The sequence below is a fragment of the Cervus canadensis genome, chromosome 3 (genome assembly GCF_019320065.1).
Source record: "Cervus canadensis isolate Bull #8, Minnesota chromosome 3, ASM1932006v1, whole genome shotgun sequence".
Lineage (NCBI taxonomy): Eukaryota > Metazoa > Chordata > Mammalia > Artiodactyla > Cervidae > Cervus > Cervus canadensis.
Window position 1 is genome coordinate 62,655,308 of NC_057388.1, and position 21,240 is coordinate 62,676,547.

Consider the following 21,240-nt stretch of genomic DNA (forward strand, 5'->3'; position numbering starts at 1 on the left):
TCCTTGTTATATCAGTATGTTGAAGAAGTTCTGTAAGTATAAACTATGCATTTATAGTTCTTAGGGCTTCCCTGGTGGCTCAGCTGGTGAAGAATCTTCCTGCAGTTAGGATGAGTCTAGTCATATCCAGACATTTGGTTCCTTAGGGGCATTAAGATTAGTGGTCTTTGCCTTCCACATCTGTCCATGAAGGAAGAATTTCTATGGGACTTGTTATCCTATTGTGAACAACTAGAAAACTGGGCAAAATATATGAAACAAATTTTGTCAGACATTGGACAACCCATGAGCAACTAGAAGAACAGGACTGGGATTCTCAAGAGAAAGGGAACAAATAAGAGCTGCAGTTACCCCAATTTTCTTCTGTTTGGAGGCAATTCCTGAACCATACATGATAAAAAAAAAAGAAGGAAAACAAAACAGAGCCCAGTTGTCTTGTATGGTTGAAGAAACAGACATCAGAGTTGAAGGAGGTCAAAGCAGCTAGAATTTGTCGGCAGAGCTCTGGAGAAGAGAAAACTAAACAGAAAAAAGCCCAGAAATTTGCATAAAGTTTTCCTTGAGTCACTGAGAGAAGACCAATCTGTGCATGCATATGGTAAGTCACCACAAAGGAGGGCAAAGAATAACTCCTGAGGAAAGAACAACTGTTGCATAGCTATGCAACAAAAAATTCTCAAAGCTCACACAAAACAGAACTGTCCAAATTCCTACCAGCCAGAATCACCTGACTGATTACATGGAACATTCATTAGCGCCAATAGATGAATCATACCTTCGTAAAAACCAAAGCAGTCACAGAGGTAAAGCTACCCTGTGGGCATGCTCAGCTGTGTCCGACTCTTTGCAACCCCAAGGATTGCAGCCCACCAGGCTCTTCTGTCCTTGGAATTTTCCAGGCAAGAATACTGGAGTGGGTTGCCACTGGCAGGTGGATTCTTTACCACCGAGCCACCCGGGAAGACCAAAGCTACCCTAGAAAGGTTCTAAACAGTTTATAAACATGTCTCGTGTGAAAATGATTCTTAAGCACTAAGTCCAACAGCCTTTAAAGAAATAAAAGAAAAAATCCATCACTCGACTACATAAAATTCACAAAGACTGACATCCAATGAAAAATTACAAAAGAGACAAAAAGAAGCAGGAGATAAAACAACCAATAAAAGACTAAAAATAGAAATGGTGGAATTAGCATATGAGGACTTTAAAACAGCTATTACAATATATATGATCTGATATTTAAAGGAAAATGTGTATGAGAAATGGATAGTATAAAAAGAAGAATAGAACTTAAGAGAGATAAAGAATAAAGTATCTTACATAAAACTTTCATTGACAGGTGGCATTTAATTCCTTTTACTGTGCAACTTTGCTTCACTCCGCCTAGTTTCTGAAGCTGTAAGAGATGTCAGGTCTGGATCTCAACCAGGCCAAGTGAGGTCTGTAGACCTGAGATGTCTACTGTGGGGATGAAGAGGGATTAAGGGATTCCTCAGGCCAGGAGAAGTGTAAATGTCCCTTTGAAAAAAAAAAAAAGAGAGAGAGAAATAAACTTTCATTGACAGTATTAACCATTAGTAGATTAGAGACTGCAGAAGAAAAGATAGGAAAACTTGAAGAAGTGTCAACAGAAATTATTCAAAATGAAGAGAGTATAAACAGTAGTAGGGAGAGGGAAAGAACAGATTCTCAGTGATCTGTGGGACAATATCAAGTGGTCTAATAAATTATAATTGGGGTCTCTGAATTTGGGAGGGGCAGGGTACAATGGGTAAAATATTTAGAGATATAGCAGCCAAAATGTTTCCTAATTTGATGAAAACTATAAACATACAGCTCCAAGAAGCTCAGTAAGCCCCAATGGGATAAACATAGGAAAAACAAAAACAAACAAAAAAACACACCAAGGTACATTATAACCATATTGCTCAAAACCTGTGTTAAAGAAAAAACTCTTAAAATCTACCATAGGAGAAAAAAAGGACATATTACATACAGAGGGAGAAATACAATCAAACACAGACTTTCCTTCAGCAACTTTGCAAGTCTTGTTTGACAATAGAATATTTATGACAATAGAATGGTACCTTTAAAGTGCTGAAAAAAATGAAGCTCTCAACCAAAAATTATGTTGCCAAAAAAAAGTTTCAAAAATGAAAGTAAAGTGATGACATTTTCAGACAAAGCTTGAAAGAGCTCATTATCCTATAACCTGCACCTATACAAATGACAATAGCAGTAAAAATGGGGTGGAACATAGGTATACGGTTGAAAGTGTTCTGCATTATATCTGAAATTGTACTATTTGAAGGTAGACAGTGATAAGTTTAAGATGCATATAGTAAATTCTAGGAAAATAATAAAAAATAAAATGAAACAACCAGTATGGCTAATAATTTTTTTTTTCGACCCCATGGACTTCAGCATGCCAGGCTCCCCTGTCAGTCCGTGGGGTCACAAAGAGTCGGACATGACTGAGCAACTGAACTGAACTTTGTTTTTCTCATTATTTACCATAATGGTTGTAAAATGGAATATGAAAAATACTCAATTCTTCAAAAAAAAGGAAAGAGATAAAAGCAAACAAAAAAGAACACAATAAATAGAAATAGCAAGATGTTGCATTGAAAACCTATCATATTGATAATTACATTAAATAGAAATGGTCTACACCTGAGTTTCTCAACCCTGATGCTACCAACATTTAGGGCTGGGAAAATTCTTAGTTGGGGCTTCCCAGGTGGTGCTAGTGGTAAAGAACCCACCTGCCAATGCAGGAGACATAAGAGATTCAAGTTTGATCCCTGGGTGGGGAAGATCCCCTGAAGGAGGCAATGGCAACCCACTCCAGTATTCTTGCCTGGAGAATCCCAGGGACAGGGGAGCCAGGTGGGCTACAGTCCATGGGGTCGCAAAGAGTCCAACACGACTGAAAAGCCTTAGCACAGCACAACACAGTTCTTAGTTGTGGGGACCTGTATTTTGTACTTTGGAATATTTAATAGCATCCTTGGCTTCTATGTGGTAGGTGCCAGTAGAGACCTCCTTCACCTCTGCCATCCTGACAACAAAAATGTCTCCAGACATTGCCAAATGTCCCTGGGTTTAAGAGCCACTGATCTAAGAGCTCCAATTAAAAGGCAAGGAGTGTCTGACTGAATGAAGATTCAATTATACTCTATCTAAACAAAAACAAAATCTACTATATTATAAAGATAAAAGTTAAAAGGACAGTTTCCATGGTTGGATTAAATGCATAATCAGGTCCCTTTGTGCTCCAGGATTCTATGACCACTGCTCTATTCTGCAGTATCTGCCTTGATTCCCCCAGCCCTCTCCCACTATTCTTTCACTCCTGGCAAACCAGAACCACAGGCTTAACACTTAAAGATGTTAAAAAAAAAAGATCTCCTTCTCTCTCCTACATTCAGTAACCCAGTTCTCCCTGGTGACATCTACTATGACAGTTTCTTAGGTATCCTTCCAAAGATAGTCTGTGTGTTTTCAAATGAGTACAGGCATATTTCCCCCCACAACTGGTAACACATTCACACAGTGTTCTTCACAGGGCTCTCCCACCCTTACTATAGATTGGAAATCTTTCGTATCAATACATAGATCAGTACTCATTTTTTTAAATAGCTGGATAGCATTCTATTGTACAACGTGCAGTTATGTATTTGAACAGTTCTCTATTGATGGGCATAGGCTTGGTAATCTTTGCTAGAAAAAAGGATGTAGCAATGGATAACCTTGTACTCATATCATTTCACACTTGTGTTGGTATACCTGTAGGATAAATTCCAGAAATGGAATCTTTAGGTCAAAGGCTATGTTTGTATTTGTAATTTGGGGAGGTATTGCCAAGTTATCCTCTATGGAAGTTATAAAACTTTGATTTTTGCTACTCTGACACGTGGAAAACGCTACTTTATATCTGTATTTGTTACAGTTAAGGGAGCTGGAATATTTTTTTCATGTGCCTGAGGGGTATTGCAGTTTGTTTTCCTGTGAACCATCTCTTCTTATCTTTTGAGGTGATCTATGAATTTTTAAAAATTTATTTATTTTTAATTGAAGGGTAATTGCTTTACAATATTGTGTTGGTTTGTGCCATATATCAACATGAATCAGCCATAGGTATACATGGTCTTTTCTTATTAGTTTATAAAAGGTAGAGTCTGTTCTAGTAACAGACGGATGGATGGTCATGTCCTGACCAATGACCTTGACGCCAGCATCAACACACTCGGTACCTGTCTACAGATTTATTAACCTAGGTTTGGGATCTTGGCTTCGCTACTTGCTATGTGACCTTGGGCGAGTTACTTAACCTCTTTGGGCTTCAGTGTCTTAAGTATGGGACACAGGGTCTGGCTTATCAACATGGCGCAGAACCGTACCTTTAAACCCAGGGAGGGAGTCGGCTTGGACATATGAGTCAACAAAGTGTTGGACACGTTTCTCCGCGGAGAAATCTCGCTTAGGCACAGAGGCCCGCACGTAGCAACCGAAACGGAGGAATCCCGGAGAGGCGCCAGAGAAAGTGGGGTCTGTCTGACTCCTTAAAGCCCGAGGTCTCGCTTGAGAGAGAGAGAGACGCAAGCCCGGCGGTGATCAAGAAATAAAGATCGAGCAAGGGGGGAGCCACTTTCCTCGGTGAGATTCGCCCGCTGAGCAGCCCCTTCTGCTCCCAGGCCCCCTCCGGGATCAGGCCCAGGGCGGGTGCGGCGCGGCGCGGTCCGGGGCCAGGGTGTGGGGAAGGAGGCGGCGGCGGCGGCAGGGAGGGTGGGCCCCGCGGTCACGTGAGCCCGGCCAGCTGTTAGCTGGGGGCGGCGGCCCGGAGCTTTGGGAGTCTGGGGTGGGGGAAGCGCCCGACGGCCGCCTCCGCCGCTGCAGCTGCAGCCCCCGACGTCGCCACAGTAATCGCCGCAGCCGCAGCACGCGCACGCTCGCCGGCCGCGGCATCGGCACCGCAGAGCAGAGCCCAGAGCCCGGAGCCCGCCGCCCCCCAGGTGAGCCGTGCAGGGCACCCCGGGAGCGCAGGGCGTCTGCAGCCGCTTCCCCCGGCGGGTTTCACCCTGATCCGCCATCCTTGTCCCCCGTGTGCCTGGTCGGCTCCGGCTGCCTCTCCAGACCCGCGGGTGGCGCTACCTGGGATCCGCTACGCGGATGCTGGCTAGGGGGTCTCTAGGGGATCACGAGACAGGGGGGCCTCAGTCCGGGGTTGGGGGTGGGGGAAGGTGATTTGGGCTGTAGACTGCGGGGGCGCAGGAGAGGGATGCCCCACCCCAGGGCGCGAGCACTGCAGCCTGGATGGAACCTGCCCCTGCCCTCCACACCCCAACCTCACCCTACCCCCTCATCCTCCTCCCCCCAACCCCAGCCACTTCTTTTTAACTCTTCTCGCTCGCCCAGGCCGCTTTTCCTGTGTTTCCGTTGCCTGATGTCTCAGTCGCTGGCCCGCTGGGGTGTGTACCCCGTGCCACCCGCGCCCTCGCCACCCCCCCGCTCCGGGGGATCCCGGCTCGCACTGGCGCATCCCCGGTGGCGGAGCGGGCCTGGCACCTTCTCGGTAGGTAACGCACCTGCCGCGCCGGCCGGCTCGCGCGAACATGGCTGCCGGGCGGGCCCGCTGCCCTGGGCCCGGCTCTGCCCGCTTAAACCGGTCTGTGGTCGCCGAATCGTGACCAGAGGACTACCCTCCCGCTAAGGGCAAACGTGTCAGCTATTGCCGGAGTCTACCCGGGCCGAAGGACTTGTCACAACACCCCACCCCACCCTCAAGCCACACCCAGCGAGGTTCTTGGGGATGGGGGGGTGTCTGGGCAAGTTAACGGGGTGGCTCTCTCTGGGGCACTTAGTGGTCAAAGGCACTCGTATTTCTGAGATGATTATGCACTTCAGCTTGCCTTTGCGCCCTCCGTTCGCTGGTCTGTTGGATCGCGGATTATTGGGCGACATTACTCCTGAGGTCTGAAACGAGTGGGAGGGACGCAAAGCGGGAGGGACGCTTGAACTTTAGAGAAATTGATGAGAACTCAGATTTAGGGGTTAAATTTGTCGATTAAACCTAGACGCATGTAAGGAAACAGTCATTTGCTGTGGCTCCACACTGTCTTGGTAGGGGTCTGTTAACTAATACTGTCTTTCCGGATTTGCTGTTTAATTCTGGCTTGCAAGTGTCTTGAATTATGCTTATGTCCAGCTCCCCCGTGGTGTATGTGTGTGAGTGTGTGTCCCGGTGCCTCCTCTGTTCCAAGTCATCTGATTAGAAGATGCATCCGTTGCAGAGGAGACTTCTATTAATTCAAAATGGCAGCATGAAAAATCAGGCCTGGCGGAATCGGCACAGACCAGAGTTAACATCAGCTGCCCCCTGATTTAAGCTTTGGTGGGGGTGGGGAGAGGGTCTACCGGAAGGGGAGCTCTCCTGGGTATGGATACAGCCAGCCCTAAAGGGTAGGACGTGATTCTTGGAGCAGGCTAGATTTTAGAGTGCTGCAAGGTTCTGGGGAGGTTATGTGGGAAGTGTGGGAAGCTGTGATTATCCTAATTCATCAAAAGCTGGTGCAAAGACCTGATTAAAACTGTGATTTTTATCTGGCTGCTGATAGCTGTTTGATAACTTATGTGTTGTTTTGTACCTACAAGTGGCTCTTAAAAGAGATGAATGTCTGGTATAAACATCATCTAAGAACAGTACATGGAACAAATAACAGGTTCTTAGAGCAAGTCTTATTGGAAGTGTTGATTTGACATCATGACCAAGCACTCAGGCACCAGAGAATGATGCATTCTTGAAAAGTGACTCATTTGAGATTTTAAAATAAAACAGCCTTTCTTTCCCGTTTCACTGCTGTGCTGCCAGCCATCTTCTCCTTTAGCAAGGAGGAGATGCATGAGGAGGCAAGTGTTTCAGGGATAATGGGATAGAGAGAGATTAGTGCAAAGGTCAGGAATGGCAAGCTGGAAGCAGCCTGAGAAAGGGCTTTGCTGTCAACCTTCTCTTCACAGCCGGTGAGGCTGAATCCAGCAGGGTGAATGGACTGCTCCCAAGGTCATGTAGCTGGTTGGCAGCTGGCAGTGAGAACTGAAATCCAGGTGTCAGAACTCCCCATTTTAGGATTCCACATGTCACCTTCCAAAGCCTAGGAGAAAAGGGCAAACGTATCATTGTTACAATGGCAAACACTTCAAGAAACCAAACTTTAACATAAATTTTAAAATCTATAGGTATTTAAAGTAAGCGCTCACACCTTAGTTTCCTAACTTAAGTCCATTTAACTTCTTAAGCTGTGTCCACCTCATGTTCCCATTTTCCAGAGACTAGACTGTATCTGTATTTAAGCACCAAACCATAATTTTATGGTTTTTATATTTTATGTCAGAATCTTTGAGGTGAGAAGTGCAACTAAAAAATTAGTTGCTTATGTTGCTTGTTTTTTTTTTTTTTTTTTAGAAGCCACGGTGGGGCATATAATAGCTTTTGAATATATCTAACTTTAAATAATTAGTAAATAACAAACCTATTTTAAAATAAGTTTGAAGCAGCGCTGAAGACAGCAGCTTCAAATTTGCTGTCAAATTTGAATTTAAGTTCTTGGAATCATATACCAGTGACCCTAGTTCTACTAAAGCAGAACTAGAAATTGTGCATGGTATTTTTGCAGAGGTGTTGAGAGTATGGGAAATATTTCCTCTGGGCTTTCTGTACCTTCAACCCAGTGATCTGCAGAAGGAGAAGGTGGGTGGGCTGCATGCAACTGGGAGAATAATTTACAGTGGCGAAACAGATAGGAACTAAGTATGAAGTGGCAGGTTGAAGTGAAGACAAGTGTTAATGCCACATATGTGTGCCTGCTCAGCCACTCTGTCGTGTTTCTTTGTGAGTTCACGGATAGTTGCCCACCAGGCTACTCTGTCTATGGGGTTTCCCAGGCAAGAATACTGGAGTGAGTTGCCATTTCCTTCTCCAGGGGATCTTCCTGACCCCTAGGGATCAAACCCTAGTCTCCTGCATTGGCAGGCAAATTCTTTACCACTGCACCACCTGGGAAGCCCGATGCCACATGTACCATTAAAACAACAACTTGCATTAGAGCATCAATGTGAAGATTCATTCATTGAAATTCTCTCTATATGTCAAAGACACAATCACAAGTTTCAAAAATACATAAACACATGCAATCTGTGTTTGTTGGAGGACAATAAAAGATACAGGTAAGCCAAAGTTATTTTTAAAACACCACCCATGATCCCTTTATCCAGCAATAGTCAGTCATTGTAAAGGTTTGGGACCATTTTCACTGGAGTGAGAGTCTAGGTTTGTGCTGCTCAATTCAATACCCACTAGCCACAGGCCACATGTGACTACTGATTACTTGAATTGTGATGTATTACAATTGTGTGTTCGTCTGAATTGTGATGTATTGTAAATGTAAAATTTACACCAGATTTCAAACATTTATAGGAAAAGAAGATTTTAAAATATTCTATTAGTTATTTTTATTAAAGTATTGTTGATTTATAGTATTATATTAGTTTTAGGTATACAACATAGTGATTCAATATTTTTGTAGATTAGACTCCATTTTAAGTTATTATGAAATATTGGTTATGTTCCTTGTGTTATACAATATATCCTTGATATTTATTTTTAATATATAGTAGTTTGTACCTCTTGACCCCCGTATCCCTATCTGGTCCCTCCTTCCTTCCCTCTCCCCACTGCTAACCTTTAGCTTGTTCTCTATATCTGTGAATCTCTGTTTTGTTATCCAGATTTGTTTGTTTTATTATTTAAATTCTCATATAAGTGTAAACATACAATATCTGCCTTTCTCTAACTTATTTCACAAAGCATAATACTCTCTAGGCTCATCCATATTGCTGCAAATGGCAGGAACAAATACAGCTTATTAATGATTTTATGTTGATTATACATGCATACCTTGGTGATAGTGCAAGTTGGGTTCCAGACCACTGTAATAAAGCAAGTATCAAAATAAAGCAAGTCATATGAATTTTTTGGTTTCCTAGGGCATATAAAACTTATGTTTATCATGTAGTCTAGTAAGTGTACAATAGCATTATGTATAAAAAATGTATATGCATAGTTTAAAAATACTTGATTGCTAAAAAATGCTGACATCATCTGAGCCTTCTGCGAGTTATCTTTATAGTAGATCAAAGAGCACTGATCACAGATAACCATAACAAATATAACAATAATGAAAAAAAACCTTGAAATATTGTGAGAATTACCAAAATGTGACACAGAAAGTGAGCAGATGCTGTTGGGAAAACAGCATCTATAATCTTGGTGCACACAGGATTGCCACAAATCTACAGTTTGTAAAAAACACAATTGTCTGTGAAGTGCAGTAAAACAAAGTACAATTAAACGAGGTATGCCTGTATTTTGAATTAATATTTTGGATATATTGGAGTTAAACAAAATACATTGTTAAAAGTAATTTCATCAATTTCTCTTTACTTTTTAAATGAGGCTCTTGGAAAACATAAAATTACATATGTGATTCCCATGTCTTGCCCTGTATTTCTTTGGGGCTGCATTGGTCTAGGTCATTAACAGAAAGTGAAGGTTGGTTGAAGTGTATGATGCTGTTCATAGAGTTGGATGTGGATAGTGAGAGAGGTTTGAACAGACCCTGGAGGGGAGAAGATGGGATGAGTGGGAAGGGCTCACGTGATGTACATGTCAGTCACACCCACCTGTCCTATCCCTCCAGAAACTTCCAGTATCCCTAGGGCCTCCGGCCAGTCTGGAATGGTGATGAACTGAAACAGGTGGGTGACTGGAAGGGGAGGAAGTGGGAGGTCTCCCAGCTTGAGCCTTATCAGCAGCAGAGTGAAAGAGCTTGAGATGTTAACGTTCCCTTCTCCTTCTGTTCTTAATGGTTATGTATTTAACCTGAATTTCCCAGTGCTTAATCTACTCCCTAAAGTGAGCTAAGTGTTCCTGAAGGGTTCCATGAGCATTGCTGATCACTGTCTTAAGTTGGGCTACCGCCCTCCTCCTCTTGGTGGTTTACATGAGCGCCTCTTCTTCTAGATGGTACAGACCTTGAGAAAATCTTTTTAGCGCCATTTTCCTCTTAGGTTGCACACAGTGCTTGTACGTGCTTAGGGGGTCAAAGTACATATTAGTAATTCATATCACTTCTTAAAAATCCTAGTTAAAATCATACAGTGATCACTGCTATATTTAGAATAGATAACCAACAAGGACCTATTGTATAGCACATGGAACTCTCTACTCAATGTTATGTGTCAGCCTGGATGGGAGGGAGTTTGGGGGAGAATGAATACATGTATATGTATGACTGACTCCCTTTGCCGTTTATCTGAAACTATCAGAGTGTTGTTAATTGGCTATACCCTAATAGAAAATTAAAAGTTTAAACTTTGAAAAAAAAAAGCATACAGTGATCAAAGGCTCACCTGAATATCCTTTTCTCCTCTCAAAGTAAAACCTTAGTGTATTTTAAAATTGCACTTAGCATACGTGCTTAGTGACCTAAAATAATTAAATGAGATGTCTTAAAATGTCCTTTCTTGAGCCCTGAAGTAATCAGATTTTTAAAAATAATTAACAATCCAATAAAGCAATGCATGTATGCATGCCTAGTCACTTTAGTCGTGTCCGACTCTTTGCAACTCACTGGACTGTAGCCTGCCAGGCTCCTCTGTCCAGTGGATTCTCCAGGCAGAAATACTGGAGTGGGTTGCCATGCCCTACTCCAGGGGATCTTCCTGACCCAGGGATCAAACCTGAGTCTCTTATGTCTCCTTCATTGGTAGTCAGGTTCTTTATCACTAGCACCACCTGGGAAGCCCAATAAAGCAATATGAGCTTGCTATAAAGATATTTAGAATGACATAAGTGGATAAAATTGGAAGTTTCTGTCTCTATAGCCCATGCTTAGTCCCACTTGCAACGCTCAGGATTAATATTAATCCTTCCAGGTCGTTCTTTTTTCTTCCTACTTCCCTCCTTTCCTCTCTCCCTTCGTTCTATCTATAGTATATATTTATTTTTGCATAAATGGGTATTTACATTCACATGTATATGTATTTACATACACACACTAATATGTTCATATATATGTATGTAGGTTCCTTTTTGGTAATAAAATGGGATAAATTTCCTGATGGTTTTTAACATAGCAAGTGGCTCTAGTATTAATGGGCACTTATACAAAGTGCCCATTTTTTTTTTTTTGGCCCTGCCAAGTGGCATGAGGGATCTTAATTGGGTCTTAGTTCCCAGACCAGGATCAAACCCATGGCCTCTGCATTGGGAGCTTGGAATCTTACCCACTGGATTGACAGAGAAGTCGCTACAAAGTAGTTTTCAAATCCATTTTGCTAGACATAAAGTAACCCTGTGGTTTCATACTAGCAAGATTTAAATTTCTTCTGTAGGAGATGAATGTATACCTGATATGTTTTACAGGGACAGAGTGTATACCACTGTTTTAAGAGTGAATGGGAAGATTATTTAAATCCCAGTTTACAGTGCTAACAGGTACATATCAAATCATACTAATGGGAAAAGATCAGAATAGACAATAGGCTGTTTATATGGGTGAGGAAAACAGATGGTGGGAATAGGAAGATCATCATTTGTAGCAACCTTGCCAAATTAGTGGTCACAATGGCAGCAATGTCAGAAATGAGAATAGAAGGAAATAGAAGAAACTTAGATGTGACTTGTTCAGTAGCTCCCAGTTTTTCCCACAGGGAATGCTTTTGGAAGCTAAACATATACCTGTATATTTCAAAAACAGTGTTTTTCATTTATCTCCATAATCATTACATTCCCAGAACCCTCATCTTTAAGACCAAACCTTCCTTGAATGTTCCTCTATTCCAGATACTCTGCATTTAACATCTCATTTAATCCCCATAACAGTATGTGGTAGACATCATGGCCATGTTTTATAGATGAAGAACTTAGTGATTGGACGAGCTGCACTTGGAATCTGGGTCTATCTGATTCCGTCTTATTAATAAAAAAACATAATATATTCTCTTAGAGAGATTATTCCGACTGTACAGGTCTAATGTATACTATTCATGTGATGCAAGTCATTTATTTTCTTTGTATCATTATAAAAGATAGAAAACTGTCTTTCAACCTGCCATATATTGGAAAATATCTTCCTTATCAAGTCCAAACTTGATCAGACTGTATTTTTCTAACTTGAATGAAAAACAAATACTGCTTGTGCTACTTATCTACTCTTTTCCGCATTTAAAAAATCAGTTGTTTTATTTATGAGAAATGGATGCCATTCAACTAATTCTTTCTCTTCCCCTCTAAAATTCCTAAGAGCTCTTTCAAAAGTGATGCTCATGCAGCCTGAGTTTTCTATAAAGTGGTTCCTTATTTTAAATGCACCTGAATGATGAACAGATCACTGGGTATGGTAGAGTTTTTGAAGGTAGGCCTTGAATTCAAGTGTGTCCCAACACTGAATGGACACAGAATAAGTAATGAGTCATACATATTGTATCTTTAGCATTTATTTTTAGATGTATAAGGATTTTATTACCAGTGTGAGTACATAGAAGTGGTTTAGTCGCTAAGTTGTGTCTGACTCTTGTGATCCCGTGGATTGTAGCCTGCTAGGCTCCTCTGTCCATGGGATTTTCCAGGCAGCAATACTGGAGTGGTTTGACATTTCCCTCTCCAGGGGATCTTCCCAACCCAGGGCTTGAACCCTGGTCTCTTGAACTGCAGGCAGATTCCTTACTGAGTGAGCTATCTGGGAAGTCATACAGATGCATTTAAAATGTTATTAAATTCATAGCATATATTTCCCGACCAACTACAATCACTGTTATGTGGGGTGTCTATGAAATTTTTTTGATGTTTAAAAGTTGGGAAACAGAATATTTTGCATTATAGAGACATTCTGGAGTGATTTGAAGAATAGTGATTTGACTGTAGAAAACTCTGTTTCCTTAACAGCTGTCACCTGAATCATTCATTAAGTTGCACATTTTGCTTTATTCATATTTCTCATTGTCAGCATATCTTGAAAATGGGGCAAAATCAGATGTGGCCAAAAGATAAAATGAATCCATTTGCCATAACTGAGCTGTGGTGTTGTCCTTAATCCCTGGGTCTCTGCCTTATGAAAGGCCATATTTATTAACTGCAGTGTATTGGGAAAATAAGTTATTTCTACTTTAGCTGTTCCTTTTCTTTTTTTAAAGTATTTTCATTACAATTCAGATTTTCATGTTGGAAATTTGAAAGTGCCTGAATATAGGTTAAGAAATTGTCTGATTTTACAGCCCAGGAATATTATTACACTTAAAAGTTTTGTTGCATTTCATTACAGTCTTTTCACATCAACTACCTATATAGTATACATAATTTGAGTGATACCGCATGTAATTTGTGTGACTTCTTTTTGTTTCACCAGCTTGTTCTTGTGTATTTATATATTTGCCAGTATTTTATGATATGTCAAGATAGTAAGTTATTTATTGTGTTTGTTTTGTTTTTTTATTCTTATGATCATCTAAGTGGCTGTATTTGGGAGGTGATGCACCAGCAGTAATCCATTAAATTATCAGAGGTTATGGTGAAGTTGAGTCATTGTTAATTACCTGGAATTTTGATTTTGCAAATTTGAAATACACACTCTTTTCATTTCCTCTTGCTAATCACCTAGATTGAAGTAATTTTGGAATGGAATAGCAAATCAGTCTGTGATCATTTCACTCACGAAGGAAAAAGCATCCAAAGAATATTTCTTAGCAGGTCCTACTGATTTAGAAATATTCAGCCACCTGAAATAATATCTAGCTTTTTTTTCTGGCTTAAATTCTTTCTATCCAGTGCAGAGAAGTCATGATCCTTACTAAAGAATTTACTTTGCATCTATGTTGAAATGAAGAATGCGTTTTTTTTAAAAGACATTTTTAAAAATTTCAATGATTTTATTTCTTTAAAGTAGTGCAAAATCCAAAACATTTAAATAACAACTAACAAATCTTCCTGATTATCATGTAGAGTGATTAGCCTGATTTTCCAGTTTTTAAGTCAAGGACTGAGAAAACACAACCTCCTACATCTTTGTCATACTTCTCTCAAGTTAACCAGGGATGTGTTTCACTCACCTTGGTCTTTAAGGCAAAGAGTATTGCTGCTGATGCAGTTGCTGATTTCAGTAATATTCAATTAAAACTAAATGGTTTCCTTAAAAATGAAACTGAGAAGCAAAATGGCAGATAGTTGTTGGCCCTTGAAGCTGGTTAACACCTTAGGGGCTTATAGTACTCTTTTCTTGTTTGTATATATTGAATGTTTCTACACTCCCCCCTCCCCCCAAAAAAAAACGAGAAAACAAAGCCAGACAGAAAAAATGAATCATACTTTTGAGAAGCAAAGAAGTTTAATAACCTATAAGAATAGATATTCCACACCAGTCTGAACTGATGCATCAGAATCATCTGGGCATTTGTTAAAAATATACTCTCTGAATTCAGCTCAGACCCACTGAATCAGGATCTCCAAGGAGAAGGTGTCAGGAACCTGCTCCTCAGACCATTTCCACGTGTGGTCCAATATGAATCCCACTGATTGAACCACAGCTTGGGAGTACCATGTCAGAATCAGATTTTCTTGCTCTTTTTCTCTCATTGGAGATGAAATTTAGATAGATACCCTTTCAACCTTCATTTTGTTCAACAAACATTTGTCAAGGTCTTATCATGTGCCAGTCTGTGTGCTAGGTTCCTGGGGAAATAAGGAATTATCTAAGTGTCCTTGCCCTCATAGGGCTCATAGTCTAAAGAGATAGATAGAGCAAGATAGAGGGAAACAGGGACTCTCCTCTTTCCCCAGTGCACTAATATACCGAGGCAAACCAAAATCCCTCCCCATCCTCCCTGCCCCCAGTTATCCTTACTCAAAGAGATATCTGAGCCCCTGAATAACTTACAAGTTGATCAGTCCAGTGCATGGACAGAGGAGACTGGTGGGCTATAGTCCATGCGGTTTCAAAGAATTGGACACAACTGAGCACACACATACAGTGCTATTTCTAACCTTAAAAGAATTTTAAACATCTTATCATGTGCATTACTTTTTAAGTAAAGAGAACAGTATAGGTTTTTTGTTTTTTGGTTTTTTTTTGCCTTGCTGCACCTCTTGTAGGATCCTAGTTCCCTGACTGGGGTTTGAACCCGGGGCCCTTGGCATTAAAATACAGTCTCAACCACAGTACCACTGGGGAATGTCCCCTAACTGTCATAAAATTTTTGTACAGATTGTTTAAGTCAGGATCTAAATAAGTCCCGCTCATTGCAGTTGGTTGGTACATATCTTAAATAACTTTGTCTCTTCATCTTTTTTTTTCTTGCAGTTTTTGTTGAAGAAATCAGATTTGTCCTATAGAGTTTCTCATAGTCTGGATTTTGCTGATTTCATGCCCATGGTTGTCATTTGTATTCTCTGTAAACTGATGCTTCAATCTAGAGACTCCATCACTCTAGTCTGATCCTCTAAGCACATTTTAGTTACACATTGGAATGTGAGTGTATCTGATGAGACAGGTGCAAACTTTCAGTGAGAAGATGAAGGAACATAGTAGGGATTGTTGCAAAAGTGGTAAACTCATGACCAGTGACTAGTAGCAGGGAGGAAAAGGAAAAAAGAAAGCTCAAGTGAAAGTGTTAGTAGCTCAGTCGTGTCCAACTCTTTGCGACCCCATGGACTGTAGCCTACCAGGCTCCTCTGTCCATGAAATTCTCCAGGTAAGAATACTGGAGTGTGTTGCCATTTCCTTCTCCAGGGGATCTTCCCAACCCAGGGATCAAACCTGGATCTCCTGCATTGCAAGCAGATTCTTTACTGTCTGAGCCACCAAGGAAGCCAGCAGTTTAGGCCAGTGCTCTGGACCAAACCAAATGAATGCACAACCTGCCACCCTTAAACCATCCCATGCTGCTCAGAAATATGACAGTGAGTGAGTGGCACTGAACTCTACAGGAATCAGCTGTCAGAGGTAGGTGTTGCCCTTGGGCTTAGGGAAAGGGCATAGTGACCAGCTCTTAAAAGGCTTTAAGTGACAGTGGAGCACATCTTTAAACGGTGAAAGAGCACTTAGACACCGTAAGGAAAAAGCCAGGTTTCTAAAGTCTGGTTTGTTCAGATCAGACCTTGACAAAGGAACAGCCTTCATCATGTACCTTTTCTCACCCTCACGGTGATGTGTCCTTACTGTGTCCCAGATGGCGTTCTGAGCACTTTATGTTTCAGCTCATTTGAACCTCACCATGACCCTGTTGTTATCCCTGTTACAGAACAGTGACACGGGGTTGAGATTTGAACTCAGATTGCTTCCAAAACCTGCCTACTCACTCAATACCCTATGTGGTCTTTCTTCCATTAGGTAATTCCTCATTAAAGACATTGAATATTAGAAGCTGGAAATCACTGGCTGTGGAGTCCTAAAGCTTTGTCCTGTGCTGTCTTGAGCTTTCAGTAAGACACTTACTAGCATCTTTCTTATTTATCAGGCAGAACTTGATGAGTCTGATGTACGTATCTTCCATCAACTGGCGTTTTCATCTCAATTCAGTTAGATAATTCCTTTTCCAAACACCCTATTTATCCTTTACTGTCTCAATAGCAGAGAAAGGATAGGAAAGGAAATTTATAAGTGAGTGTCATTTGTCCTGTTTTCAATTCAGCAGGAATGTCAATGATTTAAGAAATGAATTTATCAATAAATATAGAATACATTCTTCTTTGCTTTTCTGAAAGAAGGTAATTAATGTACATGGGCTTTAAACTTACCCAATCTGCTCAGTAAAGCTGGGAGCTTGGAAAGTAAGGACATTTGGGTTTCATTTCCTTATGCAAGAAAAGATCCTTTGTCACGGTTATTTGCAAGACAGCTAATAAACCTATAGCTTATACAGACAGTCATTCTCTTCCTCTCAGGCAATTCAAGGCTTTCTTATCACTGGGTATGGTGACCGATGAGGGCCACTGTAGCCTTTCTGAGATGAAAGGGCAGGGCAGTTTGGCATTCAGACGAAGAAAACCCCTTCTTGGCTTGGAGCATTCATCCTCTTCAATAACTACTCACTGAACTTGAGGACAAAGACCTTCTTTCCCATGCAGCTACCTCCTTCCTTGTCTAGACATTCTGTCAGCGGTCTCCTAGTTACAGGGGTGCAGCACTCCATCCCCCTAAGCCTGTACCCAGCCTCCTGTCACCAGCCAGAGGGGGGATGTTGGGCGACGCAGCTCTGATGCTGTGAGCTCAGGGACTCTGCAATTATAATTCCCAAGAGGAAGTCATGACTCCTGAAAAGATTTTGATGGTTAAAAATTGCTCTTAGAAATACTTTACCACAACTGATAGCACCCTATCTAAAGCTGCCCAGGCCACTGCGGTAGCCTTGAGCCACCTGTGGATATTTGATTTTTATGTTTAAAATACACATAAGATTTACTATCTTAACCATTTTAAGTGTACAGTTAAGTTGTGTTAAGAATATTCATGTTGTTGTGCAACCAATCCCCAGAAATTTTTCACCCTGCAAAACTGACACTCTGTACCCATTAAACAACTGTCCATCCTCCTCCCTCTCCTGTCCCTCCCTGGTCCAGCCCCTGATAACCACCATTCTAATTCTGCCTCTGTGAATTTCACTGCTCTAGGTAACTCATATAAGTGAAATACAGTATTTGCATTTTTGTGACTGGCTTATTCTACTTGGAATAAAGTACAGATAAATGCACTTTGAAATATTCTTAACAAATACTTCCTAGGAAATGCCTGTCAGTTTAATTGTCTACAAGAGTTAAATTAGAGTGTTTCATTAATTGGAGCTGTTAGTTTTCCTGGCAGGAATCCCAATTGGTATTTACCACAAAGAAGCCTATTCAATAGACCTGCCCTCTAAGCCTGTTGCTTTTGAAGATTTTTGCTTGAAACCTGTAGCAAAAGAAATGTATCGTAGCCCAGTGCATACACACAATTCTGTGTGTATATTTGAACTTAAAGTTTCATGTGCCAATGCTTACCCTTCCTATATGAGATGCATATATTCTTTTCTAAAAAATGTTGATCTTGTCCAGTAGGTTGATTCCATAACCCACGAAAGGACTACAACATACAGTTCAGGAAACAGTGCTTCAGACATTCCTGGGTTCAGTTTTAGGGCTGTAGTATAATCCTGTACCCCCATCCCTACTTCTGGATCCTCATGACTCCGAGATTGCTTCAGAATTGTGCCTCAAAGCAAGCAAGTTAAGAAAAAAAGTCATCAGTCATGGCTTTATTTCTTGAGTAAGCTTTGTTCATTGATTCTGCTGCTGGTTTAAGTAGAGTGTAATTATAATAGAAAACCCATTCTTGAATAGTTTTCCTGTTTTCTAAAGCTGATTATGAATGATGAAAAAAAACTATGCAATAGATTTCTGTATTAGCATATGTGATTGGGAGTTAATTAAATTTTATTTTTCTTCAGAGGAGATTATGATATCTCATAATGCTGGATAAGATTATAGAGGGAAAAGGAGAAAAATTGTAAAGTCAGTCTTTTGTGTTATACATGAATGATTTAGCAGTTTATAAAAATACTGTAAACAGAGACTTCAAAATGCATGTTTTATACAGTATATAGATGAGTTAACATCTCAATTTTTTTTTCAGTGGAATATCTGGTATGTTAGCCATTATTATGACAGATAACGGGAGCAAAATTGAGATCCCTTGAATCAGTTTCGAAAGAATTCCATCTCAGGGTCAGCAGAAAGTTGACTTTCTGATTGGCCAGTTTTTCTTTTCCTGTTTAAGGAGGCGACTGTAGGAGGCCTGCCTGCTATTTGTATAAAAAATAGTAATGCAAATTTGTGTACTCCTTGAGTAATTCTGAATTGAGCAGACTGTAAAGGAAAAAAAAAAAGAAAAAGAAAACAAAATACCAGAGGATAACTATAATACTGAATAAATCATTTGTCCTAACTATAACTCAAATAAGAATTTGCCAGTTTTGAAATTTCTTGTTTTTGGCCTTGCTACACAGTTTAAGGGATCTTAGTTCCCCTACCAGGGTTGGTACCTGGGCCCCCTGCATTGGAAGCACAGTGTCTTAACCACTAAACTGCTGGGGAAGTTCCCAGTTTTAAAATTTTAAATGTTGGGATGCAGAAATAGAGCCAGATTTTTTATTTGAAATTAAATTCCTAAATTGGCAATACTCACAGGTTTAATTTTTTAAAATCTTTTTTGTGTGATTAAATAAATATAAGTACTTGTAGGAATACAAGTCAATACATTGAAAAGCCAGTGTGGCTGAGGCCAGAGAGAATGGGAAAGAGGCTGAGAGGCAGGTAGACAGGCTGGTTCCTATTGGGTCTTGAAGGAGGTGGCAGGGATTTTAGGGTCTATCCCATAATAAACACTAAAGCCACTGAAGGGTTCTAAGCCAGGTTTTAGGAAGGAAATGGAACCAGTGCACACACAACTTTTCAAAGTTGCTACATTAGGGAGGAGACAGTGCAGTAGATGAAAGGTAATTCCATTCTTAAATGTCTACTCTAAGGAAGGGCTTCCCAGGTGGCTCAGACTGTAAAGAAACAAAAGAAAAATATAGAAAAACAAAGAATTTAGTGGTCAGGCTACTACCTGTAGTCTTTTTCTATGCACATTTTCACATAGTTGAGATAATCTATTTTGGATCCTCCCTCCACTTCCCCACACCATTTCTCCATTCAATTAAAAACGCTTCACAAACATTTTAATGGTTTTATGGTGTTCCACTCCACCATATAGACGTAGCATAAAATTTTAGCCACTTCTCTGATGCTGGACAGTTAAGTTTGGGCAAGTTTTTCACCTGTATAAATACTATTGTAATGCACTCTTTTGTGCATAAATCTTATCCATATTCCTGATCATTTCCTTGGAGTGTGTGTATGTGTGTTAGTTGCTCAGTCATGCCCAACTCCTTGTGACCCCATGGGTTGTAGCCTTCCAGGCTCCTCTATCCATGGAATTCTCCAAGCAAGAATATTGGAGTGGGTTGCCAGTTCCTTCTCCAGGGATTTTCCCAATCCAGGGACCGAACCTGGGTCTCCCACACTGCAGGCAGATTCTTTACAGTCTGAGCCACCTGGGAAGCCCTTCCTTAGAGTAGACATTTAGGAATGGAATTACCTTTCATCTACTGCACTGTCTCCTCCCTAATGTAGCAACTTTGAAAAGTTGTGTGTGCACTGGTTCCATTTCCTTCCTAAAACCTGGCTTAGAACCCTTCAGTGGCTTTAGTGTTTATTATGGGATAGACCCTAAAATCCCTGCCACCTCCTTCAAGACCCAATAGGAACCAGCCTGTCTACCTGCCTCTCAGCCTCTTTCCCATTCTCTCTGGCCTCAGCCACACTGGCTTTTCAATGTATTGACTCCTTCCCCTTCTCTAGCCTCAGGGCCTTGAAACCTGCATATCCTCCTTCTGGAACAGTCTCCCTCCCCCAGCCATCTGTCTTTTGTGGACAAGGAAGTGAAATCTGTTTAGAGGAAGTAATTGGAAGTTTAAAGAGAAGTGAAGGTATCAAAAGTTCATTTAGGAGGTAAAGAGAGGAGCTGACCAGCCAAGTACACAGAGGGTTCCAGGTAGCAGTGAGGGCCACTTTCCTGGTATATTCAGAGTTAGGAATGTGAGATTCACATCAAGGAAAACGGAATTGTCCTCCAGGGCTGTGATCACCTTTAGCCTCTGGAGGAAGGAGCTTGCTTAAACTCAGTTCACATGGTGAGTTCAGTAGCCTCTTCCTAATGTTTATTTTCCTCTGTTTTTTGAAAGTATCATGCCTCTTCTTTGCTAATTCAGTATAACTGGGTGATAGCCCGTTTCATCATTAAAATAAGTGTCGTTGTGCTAAGTCGCTTCAGTTGTATTCCACCAGGCTCCTCTGTCCATGGAACTCTCCAGGCAAGAATACTGGAGTGCGTAGCCCTTTCCTCCTCCAGGGGATCTTCCCACAAAGATGTTGAAACTACGTCCCTTCTGTCTCCTGCACTGGCAGGAGGTTTCTTAACCACCAGGACCACCTGGGAAGCCCTAGAACAAGTGAACCATTTCACAAATAAGCACTTCTGGAAACCTCAATGTGAAAATCTTCATTTCTGGGTTTATTAGGCAGTTGTAATGCTGCTCTGTCCAATAGAATTTCTA

At 41.0% G+C, this 21,240-nt stretch overlaps 1 protein-coding gene across 4 annotated transcripts in view; it reads left to right on the top strand.

The window, feature by feature from the left end:
* The first annotated feature begins 4,465 nt into the window (after positions 1 to 4,465).
* The window catches only part of SCRN1 (secernin 1), a 62,605-nt gene continuing 45,830 nt past the window's right edge, over positions 4,466 to 21,240 (top strand). The window contains exon 1 of one of the 4 annotated variants that reach the window (XM_043463305.1): positions 4,466 to 4,659. The gene's annotated coding sequence lies outside the window, so the exon portion shown is untranslated. Of the gene's footprint in view, positions 4,660 to 4,853; positions 5,016 to 5,444; positions 5,576 to 20,696; positions 20,703 to 21,240 lie in introns of those variants that run through there. The other 3 variants (XM_043463304.1, XM_043463306.1, XM_043463308.1) reach the window with 3 other exon arrangements.